The sequence below is a fragment of the Podarcis bocagei genome (assembly GCF_964188305.1).
Source record: "Podarcis bocagei genome assembly, chromosome: 2".
Classification (NCBI taxonomy): Eukaryota; Metazoa; Chordata; class Lepidosauria; order Squamata; family Lacertidae; genus Podarcis; species Podarcis bocagei.
Genome location: NC_138126.1, coordinates 59643146 through 59666873, shown reverse-complemented (window position 1 = coordinate 59666873; position 23728 = coordinate 59643146). Strand labels below are relative to the sequence as shown.

The 23728-nt window shown below is 42.1% G+C and overlaps 1 protein-coding gene across 5 annotated transcripts in view; it reads right to left on the bottom strand.

Annotated features, from left to right (window-relative positions):
* The window catches only part of CACNA2D2 (calcium voltage-gated channel auxiliary subunit alpha2delta 2), a 553469-nt gene that overhangs the window by 136960 nt on the left and 392781 nt on the right, over window positions 1–23728 (bottom strand). The gene's annotated exons all lie outside the window — the stretch shown is intronic.

Sequence of the window (23728 nt, the reverse complement as noted above, 5' to 3'; positions counted from 1 at the left end):
ATCAAGAGTACTATAGGTTAGCCTTCCCTATTTTAAAAGGTAGCCCCACAGAGAGCACATTACAACACTTCAAGGCTGGACATAATGGACAGCAGTAGTCACCAGGTCACCTCTCACTAGGAATGGCCACAACTGACATATAGGTAGAGTTGAGAAAAAGGTGACACATGGGCCTTCTGTACCAGATTCAGAACAGGAAAATAATAACGAAGAAGGAAATGCAGGGCTGCCTGTGTTAAATTGAATCTGTTAAAAGCGATATATTAATGATTGGGGTTTGTACGTTTCCGAGCACAATTCAAAGTGTTGGTGCTGAGCTTTAAAGCCCTAAATGGCCTCGGTTCAGTATACCTGAAGGAGCGTCTCCACCCCCATCATTTTGCCTGGACACTGAGGTCCAGTGCTGAGGGCCTTCTGGCGGTTCCCTCCCTGTGAGAAGCCAAGTTACAGGGAACCAAGCAGAGGGCCTTCTCGCTAACGGCACCCGCCCTGCAGAACACCCTCCCACCAGATGTCAAACAGAAAAACAACTACCAGACTTTTAGAAGACATCTGAAGGCAGCCCTGTTTAGGGAAGCTTTTAATGTTTAATAGATTATTGTATTTTAATATTCTGTTGGAAGCTGCCCAGAGTGGCTGGGGAAACCCAGCCAGATGGGTGGGGTATAAATAATAAATTATTATTATTGTACATTTGGGGATTTCTGTTTGCCATAGTAAGCAATGCAGGCCATGTACCTGTGGCTTTAGATCAGAGCCAATATATTTTCTTAACACAGCTGCTTTTTGCAGGGAACACCTTGGCTGCATATACAGTCTAAGCACACATTCCTTATTGAAGGCACATGAGCAAACATTGTTTGCCAAATAACATCTCAAACAGGTTGCCTACAACAATAGATTTTGTCTGTTTTAGGGTCCAGGTGGTATAACCAGTGAGATCAGGGCTAAAGAACAAGCCTTGTAGAGCAGGGGTTGTCAATGCAGTACCCTCTAGGTGTTGTTGGACTACAACTTCCATCATCCCTGGCTTTGGTTATGCTTGATGGGCTGATGTGAGTTGTAGCATTGGAGGGCACCATACTGGTTACCTCCTTGGCAACTATCTTCATGTGAAAAGCAGCTCAGAAAGGCAATGTTCACCATTTAATTGAAGACTCCCCCCCCCCAAAGTCTGTGATGATGGAGAAATTGCTTCCCATGTGGCTTCCCATGTGACAAAAGCTGAAAGGTTTCAGCTGCAAACCCCATGGAACAATCCTGATACATTAATATCTTGTTCCTCCTGTGTGGTCTCTGATATACACAGTGAAGCTCAACTCTCCTGCAAAGGATTTCCCCAGTCATTTCCATGGAGGGGACAGCTCTGCCCAATGAATGGGGAAGCCTACACAAGTGGGAGTTCCAAATGGACATTTGTAGACATACACTGTCTGGTTTGGGGTGGCAAAATATAGACAACCCTAAGTGAAGTGCATTGAACACCACACTCTTTTTCTACAGCTTTAAAAATGTGATCGATCATGTCTTTACTTACTGTTTTATTCTTTACCTAATGACCATCATATATTTTTATTGACTCAGAGATGAAACCCATACCAACACAGAGTTTACTTAAACAGTCTGTTCACATTTCTTTCAGATCTGCTCCTGAATCTTTTTCTTCTTAAAAAAACTATTAATGTATTACAGTGGGAAGAGGCTATTGTATTTCTGCTGACAGATGCACCTCTGATCAGTAGTTTATTGAGTCACTATCTCAGTAGATGTTTCTTAGAGAAAAACACACCCTTCCCTAGGTTATCAGCCTAGGATTTCCTGTTTATCTTATTTTGTGTAAGTTTTCATGAAACAAAATGGCTGGTTTCATGAGAAAAGATTAAATGTATTAACAGTTTACAGACAGATATCAAAGCAACATGGCTTTATAGTATGTCAGACTATTTATAACGCCAAAACTGAAGAAACACATAAGGAATTGACATTTACTCTTGGCTTATCGACCCGGCATTATGTGACTAATACTATTCTGACAGCATAGCGGAGCAAACAACTCTGGCATTCATACTCGATGCTGAGCATACTTTTAGGCCACAGTAAAAAACAAGAACAACCAACCTGGGGTAAGGCAAACTGAAGCCAGTGGAGCTCATGTCTGAATAGACATGTACAGGATTGCACTGTTAAGTAATGAATAGAGGCAACCTTTCAGAAGAGCCCAAATCTACCTGTGCAAAAAACACGCTTAAAAAATAAGCCAAAGGAAAGTCCCTTCTAAGGAGAGTAAAATCATGTGAAAAATCTAGCTCTAATTGCCCAGTGAGTGTGATCAGTACATTTCTCCAGTAACTCATGCAAGTTGCTAACAGTGCAATACACAGACACACGTTAGCTAGACAATGGTGGGTGGGGATAATGCCGGTGTGGGGAGATACTATAGCCTTGCACAGTTGCACTGGGAGCACAGCTACACGACTCTTTACACTTCCCCTCCCCCCAAGAAACCTCCCCGCTTTAAATGTTACAATCCGTCTCTTGGGAAACTCCTTTTAAACAAAGTCATCCTTTAGGCTAAGAGCTTTCATGCTCAGTCATCATCATTGGCTGCTTCTAATCTAGTATCACTAAAAAAACCACATCTGAACAGCAAGATAATAAACTCTCCAGCCTGAGATGTCGCTCGAGAACCTTGCTTCTTGCAGCCCCTTTCTCATCCAGACACATCCCAGGTTTTCCTCTTTCTGAATGTTTTTGCAGTTGGACTTGATTCCTCCCCATCCATCTTGTGCTCTTTCCCTTGGAAGGGACCCCATTGTGGGCCTAACCTGGAAGGCGCAAACCAGCCCCTCCAGCCAGGCACGGAGAACAAGAGTCCAGGCCACGCCCTCTCCCCACCCTTCCCTGGCAAGTGATTACAGATTTAATTAAAACTGGCGCAGTAAATAAAAAACATATAAAATGCAATTTGTGTGTGTAGCGACGGGTGACTATGGAGGGTGTATTATTAAATGTTTTAATTAGCATGCCAGCTCGCGATAGTGCCCCTCTATTGCTTCAGTGCTGAAATCCTCAGACAAGGGTGGAGGACTAGGAATGTGGCATACAAGCTCTGGGTTGGCAAGTCAAGAGGAACAGTTTCTTCATTTCAATCCCATTACAACCTCTGCTTGTGTCTCTTGCAAAAACCACTGCTGCTTCCTACCACCCAGAACGGCGAATCAACGGATAGATATTAGGGATATTTTGCTTTACACACAGCAATGAGAGTTTTGAAAACTCCATTCTCTGTGTAAGGTGGCTTGTCTTTACAGAAGTGAAATCAAAATATAATATGCACAGCATATTATATTTGTTTATTGTGGCCAATATGAAATGTATTTTTCATTGCTACAGATTCCGAAACTTTATTTACAAAGTCTCTATCTGCCAATCAAATATTTAATGCATTTGCTTACAAATCATCACTTCTATTTCACAAAATAATAACTTTCAACTGTTCGCATGTTAAAAAATGTAGCTGAAATCTTTATCAAGCTTTGACAATGTCAGTATTTTCATACCCCATATTTCAGATGAGGGGGTGGGGTTGATAAGGACTGAGGATGAGAGAGAGAGAGAGAGCGACTTGCAAAAGGCCATCCAGTGAGTGCATGGCAGAGACAAGATTCAAACTTGATTTGAAGTTCCATTTCAAACCCGAGTGCTTCTTGATTTGCAGCTCAGTTTCTTAGCCACTCTGCTACCCCAGATCTTATAGCCCTGTCTTCCTGTCTGTGTTGTGGGGTCACATTCCCTGCCCCTCTCCCAGCACCAACTAAGTGGTCAGCTTGCATGTATCACTTCTCTCCTTTGTGTTAATTCAGCAGTATCAGGGGGGTTGGACATGCATGAGAGATAGCATCACTGATATGGCTGCGTGTAGTCCATACTTCATGCCACATTCTTTTATGGTACATTCTGTGCACCACTATGGAGAACCTAGCATATTTGCAAAAAAATAAATAAATCCTTGCCTAGTTGCAACTTTCATAACTCTTTTCTGGGGCAGGTTAGAGTACAGTACAAAAGAAGGGGCATTCCTTCTTTGCAATTGTGGTGAAAAAGGTAGAGGAAGATTAAATAGGTAGGGGCTGTCCTTGGTGCTGAAAAGACAGCTACAGCCTGTAGACGGAAAAGCACTTTCCTTTTCAAATAAGATGAAGTTTAATGAGGAAGAGCTCTGTCACAGGCTAATATACTCACAATTTTCAGGCTCATTTAACCCCACTACTTAGAATGTCTTTGTGGATAAATGCTGAATACGGCCCACACAAACTTAATGTCGTCTGGCCGGTGACCCAATTCCCAAGGGCTAGAAAACCAGCAGGTGTTCAGTAGAAGCAAACTGGCTATCTCAACATGGAGGAAACCTCATCTGAAACTTGCATAAATGATGGAGCTGAGGAAACATGGGAAAAATACTTCTGCTCTCCCAACAAGGGGGGCCCCTTTCATCATTTTTGGGGCGTAGGGGCTCAAGAGCTCATATAAACGTTTGTGAAGGGCATCCCCATTGCCAAGACTTCCATGTCAATGCGCCTTGTTTTGTTGTACTGCTCTGTAAATGTGGGCAATGGAACAACCACACTACAGCCCAGCCCAGCATAGATGTATTTGACAACTAGGACATAGTTCCTTCCCCACCCATGGAGAGTGAGGGCAACATAATTGACTTCATTTGCCCTCAGTAATGTGATTATGCAACCCAATCTGATTAGCTGCATAATGCTGTTGTGAGGTCACTGAATTTTCTTCATGTTCCCTGATGGGCTCAGACCACTTGGGAAAGAAGAATGCTGGGGCAAAAAAGAGGAAAAGAAGAACACTGGGAATGGGGGGGGGGGACAAGCAAGTTGCTTCCGCTTAAAAGCTACCTTTTTGGAGTTTAGGGAGGAAACTTTTGTACCCCTCTGAAAACCCCTCCTTTGCCTCCAAAACATCTGAGAGGAACAATTTACCACAGTGCTAAATATATTCCAATTACCATTCTCATATATAACATTTTCTTGTGCAATTATCTATAAAGGACCATAACAGCATTCTGTATTTTCCTGTTCTTGCTGAAGAAGAAAAAGTAGGTTGCTTCTGCGTAAGACTATCATTCAATATGTGTTGCCTTCAAAATGTATAAATTTCACATTATTATTCAGGCACAGTAGTACCAGAATAATTAAGGTTGCATCAGGAATATAATGGGGGCTAAAACATTTAATATCTCAAAAAATACACGATCAATCTTAATGAAACTTTCTAGGGGGTTAGTTCCAAGGACTTTTCAATTTTCTAAACAGTTATGGTTTACAGCACTTGAATGTTAAGGGGCATGTGTTGGGTTTCTTTTTTTAAAAAAATGAGAAATGTGTCCCAACTCTCTTTGAAGCATATTTTTGCAAAACGCTTAAAGAAAACTCTCAATCTGCTTCACAGGAGCTTTATTGCAATAGCTTAATATACAGGTGGCTTAAATGGATTTTAAATTGCCCCAAATGTCAATTATGGGCATTTGCTGAAAACAACGGAGCATGTTCTTCAGATCTTTTCTATGAATAGTTTCTATGGCATTATTCTTTGAGTGGATACCATGTGGTAGCAGCTTAAAATTTACTGCTGTGGTGACTTTGGCTGCATGGAAGAGAGTATAATCTGTAGCCTCTGATTTAGCACCCCCCCTCCTTCAGAAATGTAGAGAAGTGATAAGTGGTTGAACAGTTCTGGCCTTACTGTGTGGTCAGAGGCTACAAAAGAAGCAGCTCCCAATTCAACAAGTTTCTAAACCAGCTATTATACGGGTCACAGTTGCCAGTTCCCATAAGAGGGTGAAGCAGAAAATGGAATCAATCTCCTCTGGTCTCCTGCAAAAAGAAACCCTGATGACTGCAGTAATGCCAGGTTCTGGGGGTAGGAAATTGAATGCTAATGAATCAAATGATGAAATGGCAAGAGATTCATTGTTCTCATTAATTCCTCTCTTCCCCACAAGGATATTAACATTTTGCACAACTTGCTTTTTTAAAATGGTATTTTTATCTTAAAAATAAATACATTTACAAATAATGAGTCTATTAGAAGTAAATTATGCTTCTCCTAATGCTCTGCTTTAAATGCCATTATGGATGTATACTGAATTGATCATGAGCAAGTAGTTAACTTCTTAAGTGGAGCTCTCTTTGAAAGTTATTTTCAATTATCTCTATGAGTTAACACAGCTCTGGAGGTGCACCCCACCCTCTGCCAGATCAAACCGTGAGGGGAAGAACAACACAAAAAGTTTATGCAGCCCATACAATACACCATCACTTAATATGGGGGTTTGGGGAGGTGGAAAGGAGGAGTTAGATGGAGTAAGATGCTCTCTCCCTCAACACAAAAAAATTTCTTCCAGTAGCACCTTAAAGACCAACTAAGTTAGTTCTTGGTATGAGCTTTCGTGTGCATGCACACTTCTTCAGATACACTGAAACAGAAGTTGCCAGATCCTTCTATATAGTGAGAAGGTGGGGGGGGGTGTTACTCAGAAGGGTGGTGGGAATGGGAGATAGGCAGATAGCTGGGAGAGCCTGTTGACGACTCTTAATGACTGTAATAGGTCTTACAGGAAAAGGCAAGGGGTGAGGAGGTGAGAAATGGTTTAGTCATGTATAGTGAGATAAGAATCCAATGTCTTTGTTAAGCCCAGGTTTTTCCATGGTTTTAAGTTTGGTAATGAGTTGTAATTCAGCAGCTTCTCTTTCCAGTCTGTTTCTGAAATTCCTTTGTAGTAAAACAGCTACTTTGAGATCTTGTATAGAATGTCCTGGGAGATTGAAGTGTTCTCCTACTGGTTTCTCTGTTTTGTGATTCTTGATGTCAGAAGGCGTATATCACATTAATACCCAAAGCAGATTCAGATACACTTAATATAAAAAACTATAGACCAATTTCTCTGCTTAACATAGATTACAAGATTTTCGCAGGAATAATGGCATATAGATTAAAGAAATATCTTAATAGAGTGATTCATAAAGACCAAGCCGGATTCCTGCCTGGTAGACAAACAAAAGATAATGTAAGACATGTGGTCAATATAATCGAGTATCTGGACCTTAAAATTGATATTCCTGCCGCCTTAATCTTCATAGATGCCGAAAAGGCCTTCGATAATGTATCCTGGCAATTTCTCATTAAATGTATGGAAAGGGTAGGAATAAGAGGGCCATTCCTAGAAGGCATCAGAGCGATCTATTCAAATCAAAGGGCGAAACTTATTATCAACAGTAATTTAACAGACTCATTCATGATTACAAAGGGCACAAGACAGGGTTGCCCATTATCACCTTTGTTATTTATTATGGTCCTGGAAGTCATATTGAATAAGATTAGAGGAACATCAGAAATAAGAGGGATTAAGGTAGGCAAAAAAGAATATAAAGTCAAAGCATACGCGGACGACCTAGTAATATCAATAGAAGAACCGTTAGAAACAATAAATACAGTTATGGGTTTAATGGAGGAATTTGGGGAGTTATCGGGGTTTAGACTAAATAAAACAAAAACAAAAATGCTGGTAAAGAATCTAGACGAACAATCAAAGAATAAAATCGAGGTGGAATCTGGGATAAAAATATCAAAAAAGGTTAAATATTTGGGTATTTGGGTCTCAACTAAAAATATAAATTTGGTGGAGGACAACTACAGCAGAGTTTGGAAAGAATGTAAAAGAGACCTTGATAGTTGGAGCAGACTACACCTGTCGTGGGAGGGGAGAATGGCGGCCATTAAGATGAACATTCTTCCAAAAATGGTATTCCTATTTCAAAACATCCCAGTAATCAGGGGCACGACTATGTTTAAGGACTGGCAGAGGACCCTCTCTAGGTTCATCTGGCAGGGCAAAAGGGCCAGAATTAAATATAAGTTGCTTACTGATAAAAGAGATAGAGGTGGGTTTGCGGTCCCGAATTTACAACTATATTATGAGGCCGCGTGTCTATGCTGGGTCAAGGAATGGATAGTCTTGGACAACACCGACCTGTTGGACTTAGAGGGTTTCAATGCTAGGTTTGGGTGGCATGCTTACCTGTGGCAGGATAAGGGGAGTGTGCATAAAAGTTTTTCTAACCATATCATAAGAGGGGCACTGCTAGAGGTGTGGAATAGATGTAAGAATTTGGTAGAAAATGAAACTCCACTGTGGCTGTCACCCGTCGACATTCTAGGAATTAAAAAACTAAATATGGAAGGTAAAAGGTGGACATATGCCGACCTTTTGATAAGATCTGAGAAAGGATGGGAAATTAGACCTTATGATGAACTAAAAGACAAACTATCGGGGTGGATGCATTTCCACCAAATTAATTCGTTATGGAACGTACACAAAAGAGCCGGTATGTGTAAGAACAAGTCTAAATTCCAATTGGAAATAGTAGAAGGGAAGTCTAAACTCCTATCTAAAATGTACAACCAACTACTAGATTGGGATACCAAGGATGAGGAAATTAAAGAGGTTATGATTAAGTGGGCTATAGATTTAGGACACCCCATAGACTATGAAAAATGGAAAAAACTATGGAACAAAGATATGAAATTTTCAGCTTGTGTTGGTCTCCGTGAAAATATGGAAAAGATGATGTACCGCTGGTACATCACCCCAACAAAATTAGCTAAAATGTATAAAACTGGAGACAATACCTGCTGGAAATGCAAAAAGAAAGAGGGAGATTTCCTCCATATGTGGTGGTCCTGCGATGAGGTAAAGAGGTTCTGGGGTGCGGTTTATGATGAATTAAAAAAGATCCTAAAGTACACCTTTCCCAAAATACCCGAGGCATTCCTTCTGGGAATGGTGGGGAACGAGATCAACAAAGACGACCAAACTCTATTCCAGTATGCGACAGCCGCCGCTAGGATACTTCTAGCACAGAATTGGAAAAAACCCAACATTCCAACAATCAAGGACTGGCAAAATAAGCTAACTGAATATATCGATTTGGCAATAATGACTCAGAAGATTAGGCAACAGAAAAATACCAAATTTATTAACGATTGGAACAAATTTTTTTCGTATATAGAGAAGACATCAGGAAATGTCAAAATAACAGTTGGTATAATATAAAAACCGTGAGGTAGAGCATCCGGATTAACAAATGATACTGCGGTATATAGTGTTGAGATTAAGGTCACGTCGTGGTGGTGGGAAGCTATGTAATATAAAAGATTGTATATTGATTTTTGTAATTTCTTTTCTGTTTTGCTTTTGTTAATAAGGTATATGTGTTTTTAAATGTTGGATTATAATAAAAACTTTTTAAAATTAAAAAAAAAAAAACAGCTAAAATGCCCCCAAAGAGCTAAAATTACAAGTTAAAATGCCAACATGAAGAGCAACGTCTTGTGTTGAATAGACTGATGCATAAGTGCCAAGCAAGCCTCTTCAAGGAAGGCGAACCACTACTGGGAAAACCACCTCTGACAAAGAGAAAAGAGACTTGGCAGATGATCTCAGAACACAGGAAGACTGATATTGTCAGAAGCACTTCTTCTTCAGGCTTGTGGGACCTAGGCTATTGAGGACATAAAGTCACACTGAATTGTGTGCTTTTAAAAAAACTGGCATGACATCCATATACAGTACCTGGCTGTACTGGTCAATTTTTAGTTGCCATATCCTGTACCAGTTGAAGCTTCTAAGTTGTTTTCAGAAGCAGCCCCATGTATAACACAAACCAACTGGGAAGTTAATATAATCTTAGAGTTGGAAGGGACCAAAGGGTCATTTAGTCCAACTCCCTGCAGTGCAGGATTCACAGCTAAAGCATCCAAGTTATCAGAGCTTGGATCACTGTGGTAGACTACGGCCAGAGGCGGTTTTAGGGTGACACGACCGGTGCGGTTACTGGGGGCCATGCTGCAGAGGGTGCCAAAACAATGCTGTAGAACAGAATGTGAGAGGCAGGGGGCACCAAACTTTAGTGTTACATGGGGTGTTGCTGAAATTTGAGAGGCCGGAGTCCATCACTGCTACAGCATCTGTCCAGAAATGGCTGCAGCTGATGAGCCAGACAAAACTGATGAAAGACATTCCATATCACAGCTGCCACCTGGGCTTCTAAGATTCCCAAGATCAGCAGTTCTCAACCTGTGGGTCTCCAGATGTTGCTGGACTTCAGCTTTCTTCATCCCCGAGCTCTGGCCTTGCTAGGGGTGATGGGAGTTGTAGTCCAACAACATCTGGGGACCCACAGGTTGAGAAAGGCTGCCCTAGACTGTGCTATCAGCTTTCAGGGGTGGTGCAGCCCCGTCCAAAGCAGATCAAATAGGAATAATCTAGGAATAATCTCCACACTGTGCCCCGCCTTGTCGGGATTCAGTTTATTAGCCCTCATCCAGCCCATTACAGCATCCAGGCACTGGTTCAGCTCCTCACAGCTTCACCAGACTGAGAGAACAAGGAAAAATAGAGCCAAATGCTAACAGCCTGCTGATGGTGTGTCACTCCACATTCCCAGAGGAAACCCACACAGCAACTTCATATAGATGTCTAAAATCATGAGGGATAAAATGGAATCACAACATGCACCCCCCAGCCCCCATGCTAGTTCGCCCAACAGTTTGCTAGGTAAAGTAGGATTCAGCATTCAACAAAGACTTTTGGCTGCGATGAGAAATTAGCAATGAACACATTTGTATCTGACTCTTTGCATTTTTGCAACCAGTCCTTCTTTCTGATTTGCTATGTTGTTTAGTTTACTAAGCAGTTTAGTTGCCACATGTTGATTTTGTTGCTGCAGCTAAAGTCTATTTTGTCTCTTACTACTGCCTAAGTGATTCTCCCTCCTTGATACTTCATAGTTCAGCTTGTGAACTGCTTTCGTTTTAAAAAGTTGTGTGATAATTGATAACATAAGCACTCTATAGTGTTTGTTTTGGGAGAGCTCTTTCATACATGCAAGTCATCACTAGCAGTTATCAAATAAGGAACATGCATGTGTGAATCACCCTCATTATTTCATATACACACGCAGCCTTCTTGGAAATGAGGATTTTCTCCTACTCATCAAGCCACCTGACTGTACTGTAAATGCTTCCTCAAAACCTTCATTTCTGCTGTGCCTCATTCTTTTCTGAAAGATACCTGATCAGTTAATTTGCTTGCTCTGGAATGCAGATCATAGTTATTGCCTAGGCTTCTTACAGGCAGCACATTTTTCACTTTAAAAATACCAGCAATTTACCCACTCCTCCCCTCTCTTAAATGCATTTGCCAGATGTGACGAAAGTGACAGGTTACCATTGCCCCTTGAGAATTTGGTACCTTTTGCCTGGGAACAAAGCCAGAAACACAGCCGCTGCCTATTTTCAGTTGATATAGCTCTACTGAAACCAGTGGAGCTACTTTGAAGAGCAGTTGCTGAGGATCTATCCAATTATTATTATTATTTTTTAAAATGATATTTATTGAAATTTTACAGACGATAAAAGGTTACAAAATAAAAAATAAAAAAATAAAAAAGAATAACAACAATAAAAGAAAAAGAAATACAAAAATATAAAGACAGAATACATAAAAAGTAAACAAAAAAATTAAAAAGAAATCAATATTTTCATGTCTTATATTTCATTTACTTGTTTCCTGACCTCCTCACAATTTAATCTATCCAATTAAAAGGTCACACAAACTTGTCACTTCTGCAAGTCTTGCTTGTGATTTCTTACAAATCTAATTCCAAACTACTGTACAATAAAAGGAAGCTAGTGCTGGGAACAAGCCACACCCAAGTCTTTTCATATGATAGTTCATCTTGCATCAGTTGCCACCTGCCCTCCAAAACTCAATCCATCTTTGGACACCCAAATCAGCTAATAGTCAAATGATGGTTCTCCATTGATTGCTCTTGAATCTCCTCTTCACCACCACTTCCACCAATGCCTTCCTTTGAGCTACAACTTGCCAACTCTTAGCTCTGAAACATGGAAGCAGCTATAAAGAAGAGAGTGCTTGGAAGCATGTTCAGAATGCTTTTGTTTTATCCACTGAGTAACAACAACTAGACCTCACCATTTTTGAGTTTAGAGAGACAGGCTTCCAAGGAAGAGGGCACACGCTTCAGGCAGAACTGGCCCACCAATCTTTCTTTCTTTCTTTCTTTCTTTCTTTCTTTCTTTCTTTCTTTCTTTCTTTCTTTCTTTCTTTCTTTCCATACAGTACCCAAGCCCAGCCAGAATATCTTGGCACTTGGAATAGAAAATCCCACAACTGTCTCTCTCCATGGCAACAAAAAAATCCCCAACCCCCTGGTAATTTTAACAACAATATCTAACCATTTGCTGCCTTTTCATGATATCAAAGCCCTGCTGCCTAAGGTGGCCACCTCACTCTGCCTACCCAGGGCAACTGAGTCAGATGGGTGGGGTACAATTATTATTATTATTATTATTATTATTATTATTATTATTATTATTATTACCCTGTTCTGAGCCAAGTAGCCTTGTGTTGCAGTACCTCTTATTTTAGAGACTGCTTACGGCTTGCAGTGTGCTAAATGGGATATGGTTATATTATAGACAAATGAATCTGTTATATGCTTCCCCCCACCCTGGCTGTCTTTTGTGCAGTTTCTTCCCTGCCACAGCTCCAAGTCTCTTCTTCTTTAGTCCTTGCTGTAGCAAGCCCTGTATACTGTACAAAACCTCATCATATTCTCCCATGAGACAAAGTATGGAAAGCTACACCTTCAGACCTCTTACTTTGCCTTCTAGCTTATACCTGCTGCAGGTGTGATCTATGATGGTTTCAGGTGGGAAAATAAACACAGTACACACACTGCAGAACCTTCACCATCCATCTTGGTAGTTGTTTATATCTTAACCTCTACTGATGAAGTGGGTTTTGCACCTTCCTTTCTTCACTTACTGCGTGAAGGTTCCCTGAGTTACTATGATGCGCTGCTTTTTTGGGCCAGCCAATGGAGAAAACGCAGGGTGGCAAAAGCCAAAACCCCAGTTAGCTCATAGCAATCAGCTCTACAGGAGTTTCAAATTGAAGGAGCTCTCATGAATAAGAAGATAGCCTTAGCAACTGACATGCACATCATTCACATCAATGGCATCAGTCTGAATGGTCCCAATGAGTATATGACAGGCTTCCTCAAACTCAGCCCTCCAGATGTTTTTGTGACTACAATTCCCATCTTCCCTGACCACTGGTCCTGCTAGCTAGGGATCATGGGAGTTGTAGGCCAAAAAGATCTGGAAGGCCGAGGTTGAGGAAGCCTGCTCTATGAGGATGCAAACCCTTGACAGTCAGGGTTCCCATCCCCATTGAGTGAGCTTTGTGTACATCCTTGCCCCCATTGGCCCCCTTTCAGACTGAAGCTGATTGCGCATTGGCAAAGGAGATGGCCAATGTCTACAGTTCTCTTATGCATAGGGCTAGTGCATTTAATAGAGGACTAGGGCATTTCCTGAAATTGTGATTATTATTATGATTGTTCTGGATTATTATTCAGAAATAATAGAAAACACCCAATAACACATAATGTAACGCTTCCTTTCCTTCTTCAATTATATTTTCTTACCAATTTCCTTGCTCACTTCCTTACTTTTCATTCCGGGATTTCCCAATGTAATAGGCTATATGCCTCTCAGGGTCCACACTCCTGCTTCAGGGCACTAATCAAACACTATGTAAAGTTATATGCACAAGAAAATGTTATTAACAACAACAACAACAACAACAACAACTGTATTCATGGGATCTTGAGGCCCAGAAAAATTAATATACATGGAAAAGCAGGGCATGAACAATCGATTCTTGTAATAGCCTTATTCCTCTGACAGTTCCCTGCTGAGGAGAGGATTACAATAGAGTGACACACATAGCACTAGAAACAATGGTACTTGTTTAGGGCACTTCATTCTTGCATCCTTAACTAATGTATGCAATAATCATATAACCAATGAGGGTTTGGAAACTCTGGTTGGAAGTTCTCAAAGTGAGGCCTACAAGATTCAGAAGATTCTGCCTGAAACAGTCAGTAGGAAGTAAGCTTCCTTACTGCTCCTAAAATTGAGTGATTGAAAGTGTACATCCTGATCTTAGGATTCACACAGTGGAACAGTAATACTAGGCTGGCCATTACATTGTCATCCATAAAAGCAAAAGTAGAGGTTGGGGTGAAATGAACTGAATATTTGCCCTATCCCTAACAGAAGTGTACTGGCAACTGCAGGTCCCACTCCTGCATATTAACTTCAAGGTAAAAGGTAATGTGGATGGCGCTGTGGTCTAAGCCACCGAACCTCTTGGGCTTGCTGATCGTAAGGTCAGTGGTTCGAATCTGCTTGATGGTGGAGAGCTCCTGTTGCTTTGTCCCAGCTTCGAACCTAGCAATTTGAAAGCATACCAGTGTGAGTAGATAAACAGGTGAGAAGGTAAATGGTGTTTCTGTGTGCTCTGGCATTTGTCATGGTGTCCTGTGCACCAGAAGCGGTTTAGTCATGTGGCCACATGACCCAGAAAGCTGTCTGTGGACAAATGCCAGCTCCCTCAGCCTGAAGCGAGATGAGCACTGCACCCCATAGACGAATTCGACTGGACTTAACCAGCCAAGGATCCTTTACCTTTTATTCACTTCAAGATGGTACTTTTCTCCAGCTGGAGACACAATCACCCTGTTTATTTGATCTCTCTCTCTCTCTCTCTCTTTCTCTCTCTCTCTGAGTATTGGAGAAAACATTAGCCAAGTGGAATCTAGCAGCTTTTAGGTTCCACCTGGCTAATGGTTATTGTACTAAGCATTTTATACAAGACATTATTGTTTAAACCAGCAGAGGAGCAAGGGGGCGCTGCAAAGTCAGGATGTGAATACTATGAGTTCACATTAAGGTAGACATGGAGGTAATTAGGTAGCTTGACGAAGCATCTGATATAATTCTCAGGAGATCTTCTCAAAATTAATTCAGCCTGGCATAATATCAGCATTATTATATGAAATGAAAAATTAAAGTGATATATCAGAGCAGCACACAAACCTTTGGTAGGTGACAAAGGCTTGTTGGAATCATGGGTGATTCTACTGATGAGATAACAACTGCATTAGCAAACTAGCAGATAACTTATACTGTGATTCACTGATAGTAACAACTTGGGAGGAACTGCAAACACTAATGATGCTGAAGAAGCAATAGAAAGCAATACAGGTGCCTTAGAGGTAGCTAGCCTTATTAACAGTCTCTGGGTTCGACCATAAGAAATGAAACATACCTTGCCACCCTTGAGGATGAGGGGTCGTCTTATTACTACGTTTTTACCCAAGATACCCATTGAGCCAAATACATTCACCAAAAAAAGTACCTGTGGTGACCATAAGATATCAGCTGCCTTTCCATGCAAATTCATCCCATAGTAGGCAGCATTTTCAAGTCACCAGCAGGAAATGTCTGGCAGTGGAGTGGAGACCACATTTCGAAGATTACCCATACTTCATGTAGTGGAAGTAATATTTATTTTAAAAGCATTTTGAAACCATTGTTTCCATATAGTAAGATGCTTTCCCCATAGAAAATCCACCCTACACCCTTATTTTCCTCCATCATATTATTATTATTATTATTATTATTATTATTATTATTAAGCAGGGCATAACACCCCAGAGTGAGTTAGTCTCCAATTTGATTTTGTTCCATGGCACTGTGTGTTGATTTATGTGGCTTTGGCAGGGCACCAGTGCTTCTTCTGCATTAGAAGCAGGAGGTTGGAAATCATGAATATTTCATCCTGCTCACCCACCCCAAGGTCTCCTCCCCCCATCTCATGATTCGGTTCATTAGCTGCTCGGCCTGGACTAGGTAGGTAATAAAACTAATTGCCATTTCTAATCCACTGATGCCGGTGCAGTGAAATCATTCTACTGATGTCGTTCTCCACACATTTACGAGCCAACATAAGTGCATGTTGGAATACACTGCCAAAGGAACAGTGCAAGCTAGATGTTAGGTGGCACAGAGGCAACCGTTGTTGAAACCCCCCAAAATGTGAAACCACCCAAAAATGTGACCCAAAGAGCCAGTGAGATATTGTGTGTGGTTTCCTGTTCTGGGGAAAGTCACAAATGTGGGTGAGGTAGATTCATAAGGATTAGCGGCATTATTTAATGTGGCAGCAATCAAAACATTTAGAACATGCATGTTGCATCAGGAGACAGACTTTCACATTCCAGTGAGCTATCACACATTATACCGTGAGGACAGGCAGCTAGTTTGACTCAGCTTTCTAAGGTTAACTCCATGCTTCCCATTTTGCTGTTAAGTTAGGTGGAATTAGTCTCTCTACACAAGGATATTAACGAGAGTTTCAAGCGAAAACACACCTTTCCTAGCTCACAGTCTGGCTGAAAGGCAGTAAAAGTTAAGCTTCTATGTCGCTTTTGATTAGATTCCTAAGTGACTTAATGGAGAAATTTTCAAAGCATATTAAAGTCTCAAAGCAAGCAGGTGCCAGAGACTTAACAATGTGGATATTCAGAGCGGCCACTAAAGGGAGACCGAGAGCTGTACTTTCTAGTATGTGTTATATGCACAAGACATGGGAGCCCCTCTGAGCTCTCCCCAATATACGGCCACAAAATGGTTGGAATAAGGAGGGGCCATGTGGGCTCAGGGAGTATTTGTGCACAAAAAGTCTTTAGAGCACACATGGCAGGGGAGCACAATTCCACCCTGCTCATAGGCTGTGCAAACACTGCTCCTTGCTGCTCCTTGTTCCACTTACCTGCTCTCTGCCTGAATATAAGGACCAGCAGCATAGAGATATATTCAGTGCAAACTATGCTGTGGCTGCTGGAGAGGTCAGCTGCAGGGCTGAGGAAAGGGGCTGCATTTCTTTCAATGTAGGACTTCCAGTGTATATAAACAACAGCACAGACCAGCTCAGATTCACAGCTTTTCTGTGGAAGAGGGCTGCTTGCATTCCTCTTTGATCGTTGTTGTGAATGGGTTCAAACAAACACTGGCCTTTTTTTTGAAGAGGCCTGGAATTAGGTTGCATCTTTCTATTATATTTTTTAACACTATGAATGCATGGCATATTCTCCAGTCTAGATTTCACCCGGAAAAAGAAGCTTCTGCATTTGAACCATCACTCCACATTGCCATACATAGGAGTGTGCGTATCTGGGCACAGTGCTTTCCCTCCTCTTAGATGGGCTTGTGGAGGCAAGTGTCCACTTGTCAAAGTGCCTGCATCCTACCCTGCTTTCATTCACATTTGTCACTGTCCACGGAGAATTCAAATTAAAGTAGCTTTCAAAAATCTAAGCATAGTGCTAGGCTTTTATATTGCGTTTCAGTGGATGCTCTGAGACCTCCTTTTGTCTGCCGGCAAAGCTCCCTCAAACAGAAGCAAGTGCAGAGGCAGAAAAACCTTCTTGCCAAAGGTTGCAGGCAGCTTCACCTGCAGCAATTGCATGTTGATTGCCCTTTTAAAAGACAAAGTCCAGCAACTGGAGGAACGTGTAGCTACGCTCCAAAGAATTAGAGAGCTGGAGCTCTTCTTGGAAGCAACAGAGCACACCGTCCCCACCAAGGAGGAGACAGGGGACTCCCCTGAGAAGGAGGCTAGTTCATCAACACAGGAGCCAGATATATGGAGAAACGTGACTCAAAGAAGTAGGAGGCCCAGGGTTCACTCTGATTGTTTAGAAATACACAATCGCTTTGAGGTCCTCTCCCCTAGCATGGAAGACGAAGAGCAGACTCCATTTGAGGATCTCTCCCTCATTACAGTCGATCAGGTATATGAAGACGAGCAGCAAAGTCAGGCCTCAGGGAATGTCCAGGCGACCTTGGAACGGACAGCTCACGGAAGAACCCCGACCAAACCCAAGAGGAGGCGTGTAGTGGTGATAGGGGATTCCCTACTGAGGGGAACAGAAGCAGTGATCTGTGGGCCTGACAAGATGTCTCGGGAAGTGTGCTGTCTCCCCGGGGCTAAGATCCAAGATGTAACTGAACGACTGCAAGGAATCATAAAACCCACTGACAAATACCCCTTCCTCTTGGTTCATGTGGGAACCAATGACACTGCAAGCAATAGCCTCCAGAAGATCAAAAGAGACTACGAGGCTCTCGGCAGGAAATTGAAGCAACTAAATGCACAAATTGTCATCTCGTCTGTCCTCCCAGTTGAACGACGTGGCCCAGGGAGAGAGGGGAAAATAGTGGAAGTGAACAGCTGGCTTCGCAAATGGTGTAAACAGGAACGGTTTGGATTCTTAGATCACGGACTGCAGTTTCTTGAAGATGGACTTCTGGCAAGTGATGGGCTGCACCTCACAACGGTTGGGAGGAATGTTTTTGCCAAAAATCTCAGAAATCTCATCAGGAGGGCTTTAAACTGACTAATGTGGGGGAGGGAGACAGTGCTCCTGAAGGTAGGAGTCTATCAATTAATGAAGATGATCATCCAAATGTCATAGACCAAATGGAGCAAACAGCACGCAGACCTAGTGGTGGGAGGAAAAAATCCTTAAATAAGAGACACGGGGGAATGATTAATGGACTTCAATGTCTGTACACTAATGCGCAAAGCATGGGAAATAAACAAGATGAGCTTGAGCTCTTGGTACAGCAAACTAAATATGACATAATAGGCATCACTGAAACCTGGTGGGATAAGTCCCACGATTGGAATGTAATAATGGAGGGATACAATCTATTTCAGAGAAACAGACCAGACAAGAAAGGAGGAGGAGTGGCGTTATATGTCAGGGATGTGTATACCTGTGAAGAGATCCAAGATTTAGAACCTCAAAGCCAATGTGAGAGCATTTGGGTCAAAATTAAGGGAGAGAAGAATAACAGAGACCTCATTGTGGGAGTTTACTATAGATCCCCAAGCCAAACGGAGGACATAGATGATGCCTTCCTGGAACAGATGGCCAAGCATGCAAAAGGAAGGGAGATAGTAGTAATGGGGGACTTCAATTACCCGGATATTTGTTGGACGTCAAACTCAGCCAAGAGCATAAGGTCAAACAGATTCCTCACTGGCCTTGCAGACAACTTCATTGTCCAGAAAGTGGGAGAAGCAACAAGAGGAACAGCCATTTTAGATCTGGTCCTAACCAATGTTGATGACCTGGTTAGTGGGGTAGAAGTGGAAGGATCATTAGGCGCGAGTGATCATGCTCTTCTGAAGTTTACTATACAGCGGAAAGGAGCAGCCAAGCATACTAGGACTCAATTTCTTGACTTTAAGAAAGCCGACTTCATAAAACTTAGGGAAGTGCTGGGTGAGATCCCATGGACAGCAATACTAAAAGGAAAGGGAGTTCATGATGGCTGGGAGTTTGTTAAGAGGGAGATAGTAAAAGCACAACGTCAGGCAATACCAATGAGACGGAAACATGGAAGGTGCCTAAAGAAGCCAGGGTGGCTATCTAAAGAACTTTTAACTGAGTTAAGATTAAAAAAGGATGTGTACAAAAAATGGAAAAGGGGGGAAACCACCAAAGAGGAATTCAAACAAATAGCCAGCACGTGTAGACACAAAGTCAGAAAAGCTAAAGCACAGAATGAACTCAGGCTTGCTAGAGAGGTTAAAAGCAACAAAAAAGGCTTTTATGGGTATGTTCGTAGCAAAAGGAAGAACAAAGAAACAGTGGGGTCACTCAGAGGAGAAGATGGTGAAATGCAAACAGGGGACACAGAAAGGGCTGAACTCCTCAATGCCTTCTTTGCCTCAGTCTTCTCCGATAAAGAAAACAATGCCCGACCTGAAGAATTTGGAGCAAATGATTCAGCAAAGGAAACACAGCCCAGAATAACTAAGGAGACAGTACAAGAATATTTGGCTAGTTTAGATGTATTCAAGTCTCCAGGGCCAGATGAACTGCATCCAAGAGTATTAAAAGAACTGGCAGATGTGATCTCAGAACCACTGGCAGTCATCTTCGAGAAATCCTGGAGAACAGGCGAAGTCCCGGCAGACTGGAGGAGGGCAAATGTTGTCCCTATTTTCAAAAAGGGGAAAAGAGAGGACCCAAATAATTACCGCCCAGTCAGTCTGACATCAATAGCAGGGAAGATTCTGGAGCAGATCATTAAGCAAACAGTCTGTGAGCACCTAGAAAGGAATGCTGTGATCACCAATAGTCAGCATGGATTTCTGAAAAATAAGTCATGTCAGACTAACCTGATCTCATTTTTTGACAGAATTACAAGCCTGGTAGATGAAGGGAACTCAGTGGATATAGCCTACCTTGATTTCAGTAAGGCATTTGACAAGGTGCCCCATGATATTCTTGTAAAGAAGCTGGTAAAATGCGGTCTTGACTCTGCTACCACTCAGTGGATTTGTAACTGGCTGACTGACCGAACCCAAAGGGTGCTCATCAATGGTTCCTCTTCATCCTGGAGAAGAGTGACTAGTGGGGTGCCACAGGGTTCTGTCTTGGGCCCGGTCTTATTTAACATCTTTATCAACGACTTGGATGATGGACTCAAGGGCATCCTGATCAAATTTGCAGATGACACCAAACTGGGAGGGGTGGCTAACACCCCAGAGGACAGGATCACACTTCAAAACGACCTTGACAGATTAGAGAACTGGGCAAAAACAAACAAAATGAATTTTAACAGGGAGAAATGTAAAGTATTGCACTTGGGCAAAAAAAATGAGAGGCACAAATACAAGATGGGTGACACCTGGCTTGAGAGCAGTACATGTGAAAAGGATCTAGGAGTCTTGGTTGACCACAAACTTGACATGAGCCAACAGTGTGACGCGGCAGCTAAAAAAGCCAATGCAATTCTGGGCTGCATCAATAGGAGTATAGCATCTAGATCAAGGGAAGTAATAGTGCCACTGTATTCTGCTCTGGTCAGACCACACCTGGAGTACTGTGTCCAGTTCTGGGCACCACAATTCAAGAAGGACACTGACAAACTGGAACGTGTCCAGAGGAGGGCAACCAAAATGGTCAAAGGCCTGGAAACGATGCCTTATGAGGAACGGCTAAGGGAGCTGGGCATGTTTAGCCTGGAGAAGAGGAGGTTAAGGGGTGATATGATAGCCATGTTCAAATATATAAAAGGATGTCACATAGAGGAGGGAGAAAGGTTGTTTTCTGCTGCTCCAGAGAAGCGGACACGGAGCAATGGAGCCAAACTACAAGAAAGAAGATTCCACCTAAACATTAGGAAGAACTTCCTGACAGTAAGAGCTGTTCGACAGTGGAATTTGCTGCCAAGGAGTGTGGTGGAGTCTCCTACTTTGGAGGTCTTTAAGCAGAGACTTGACAACCATATGTCAGGAGTGCTCTGATGGTGTTTCCTGCTTGGCAGGGGGTTGGACTCGATGGCCCTTGTGGTCTCTTCCAACTCTATGATTCTATGATTCTATGATTCTATGATTCTATGAAAAAGCCTTCGTGAGCCCTCAGCTACAATTTAGCTGAGTAAAGACAAGTCTTAAGAACAGCTCTCCCCTCCCATCTTCCTGTGGCAACAGAGAAACTAGTCCTTAGGGGGGTAACAAAGAACTCAGAGCTCCTGGTGAAGATTTGAGGCTTTGCTGTGGCTGCTTCAGAGCTAGTGAGAAAGAATGAGTTTTCTACCCAGTGATGAGCCATGCAGGGACAAAGCACTAATTGGACTGCAAACAGGCAGCATCACTAAGAGCTTTTGAAAACACTTAGGGCCTTTTCCCACCAGACCGTAAATCTGTTGGAAGCATTTACACAGTAAAGGTTTTCCAGAATAAAAACCTTTATGATGGGTGAGACTAGATGCATATTGTAATCTCACGTGCTTGTGCAGGAATGTTATGATCCCAGCCACGTCAACAAATCTCTCTTTCATAATCATACATATATGCACATGGATGGGGCATTTGTGAGAGAATTTGTGTGAAAGACTATAATTTAGAAAGGACCATATGAAAACACTTCCTTTCAACTTATCCCTCTAAAAAATGCATTTGGACTGGACTTCTTTTTGTTGGATGTTACAGAAAGCATATGCAGGTAGGGATGAATGAATCTGTCCATTTCAGCTTCTCTTGGTTTTTCATTTTTTCAGCTCACCTCATTTCCACATCAATTTGTGAATTTTTCTTTAAAAGTTTATGTGAAAATCTGTATGCATTCTTGTTGCATTTTTCTTAAAATATACAATTTTGTATGCAAGTTCACCTTACACACATCTTTGTAAGAAATTATTCCTAATATAATTTTGCACATTGTTCTCAATGCATTTTTGTGTCCACTTTTTGGTTGGAGAAGTGCAAATTTTGAAGAATGGAAAATATTTCATTTTGTTTACTGGTTTGGGAAGTGAGAATCAGGTTTGTATTTTCATGTAACCTGCCTAATTAATTTCTTCCTCATCTCTACCTACAGGTGGGGGTTGTCATTCTTCACCCTTCTTTTTTCTGCTCCCCTGATTCAAAAGCTGTGGCTATTCTGGGATAGGCCACTTACTTTACAGTTACATGGGGGTGAGTGGGAGTGGGAGTGTTATAACAGCAGAAAATCAGAAATAAATGCAAAAAAGCAATGCAAATAAATAGTGTATCAAATAGAAATTTGATAGCCTGTAGTGCAAATTATGCACACAGCAAACTGTTCTGTGACTGAGCATTTGCAAAGACGAACTTGACGTCTTCTCTTCTGCAAAAAGGAAGCAAAAGCCAGAGGGAATGACAGAGACAAGGGCAAAGCAGTCTCAGATGCAGCGTAACAACCCTGATGGGCATGCGCACCATCAGGTGCAGCGCTGTGACACGCAGGAAAGGCATCTTCAATATGGTGCTAGAGAAACTGCCCGTGCCCCCACCTTAATTAGAATGGCAACTGCACTTTTCAAAAGCCAGAAACCATTATTTGGAAAACAACTGCCCAGGCGAAAGCTGTTCTCTGTAACGTCCACGGGAAGGAAGGCTCAGCACGAGAGTGCGACTATAAAGGCGAGGCTGATCAATACCAACTCTCAGAGAGGATCAAGCTGCAGAGCTTGCCAAAGGGCATGTAGCCCATCACAAAAGCAATGCACGCAACAGCAGCAGAATAAAAAGCAACAGGTGGTTTTGGTGCAGTGCAGCTACACAGCAAACTGGCACCATACCTGCACCAGGTTTAGGCTGGTGCAGGCAGTTCCCTCACACAGGGCACCAAGCAAAGGAGGTGCATAATTATTATTATTATTATTATTATTAATAATAATGCCTATACTGTGGAACCTTGGTTCTCGAATGCCTTAGTACTCGAACATTTTGTCTCCCAAACGCCGAAAACCCAGAAGGAACTGTTCCGGTTTTTGAACGTTTTTCGGAAGCCAAACGTCTGATGCGGCTGTCGGCTATTGTTTCCGGGGTGCCTGCACAAATCGGAAGCCACACCCTGGTTTTTGAACGTTTCAGAAGTCGAACATACTTCTGGAATGTATTATGTTTGAGAACCAAGGTCCCACTGTATTTAGATGAGTAGCTACTCAAAGTTGGGGTGTGCGCCCCAAATTTTGTCCTTGCTCATGGCACCATATTACCAAAGTCTGCCCCTGACCTTACCATACTAAGGAGCAGCAATGAAACAATCCCAGATTACTCTAGTGTAGAGCAAGGCAAAAATACTTTGATTTTGTGTGTGTGGATGTGTACTCATTTTTCAGTGGAGGCTGGGCTATTGTTTGGGGAAGGGCAGATTAAACTTTAGTT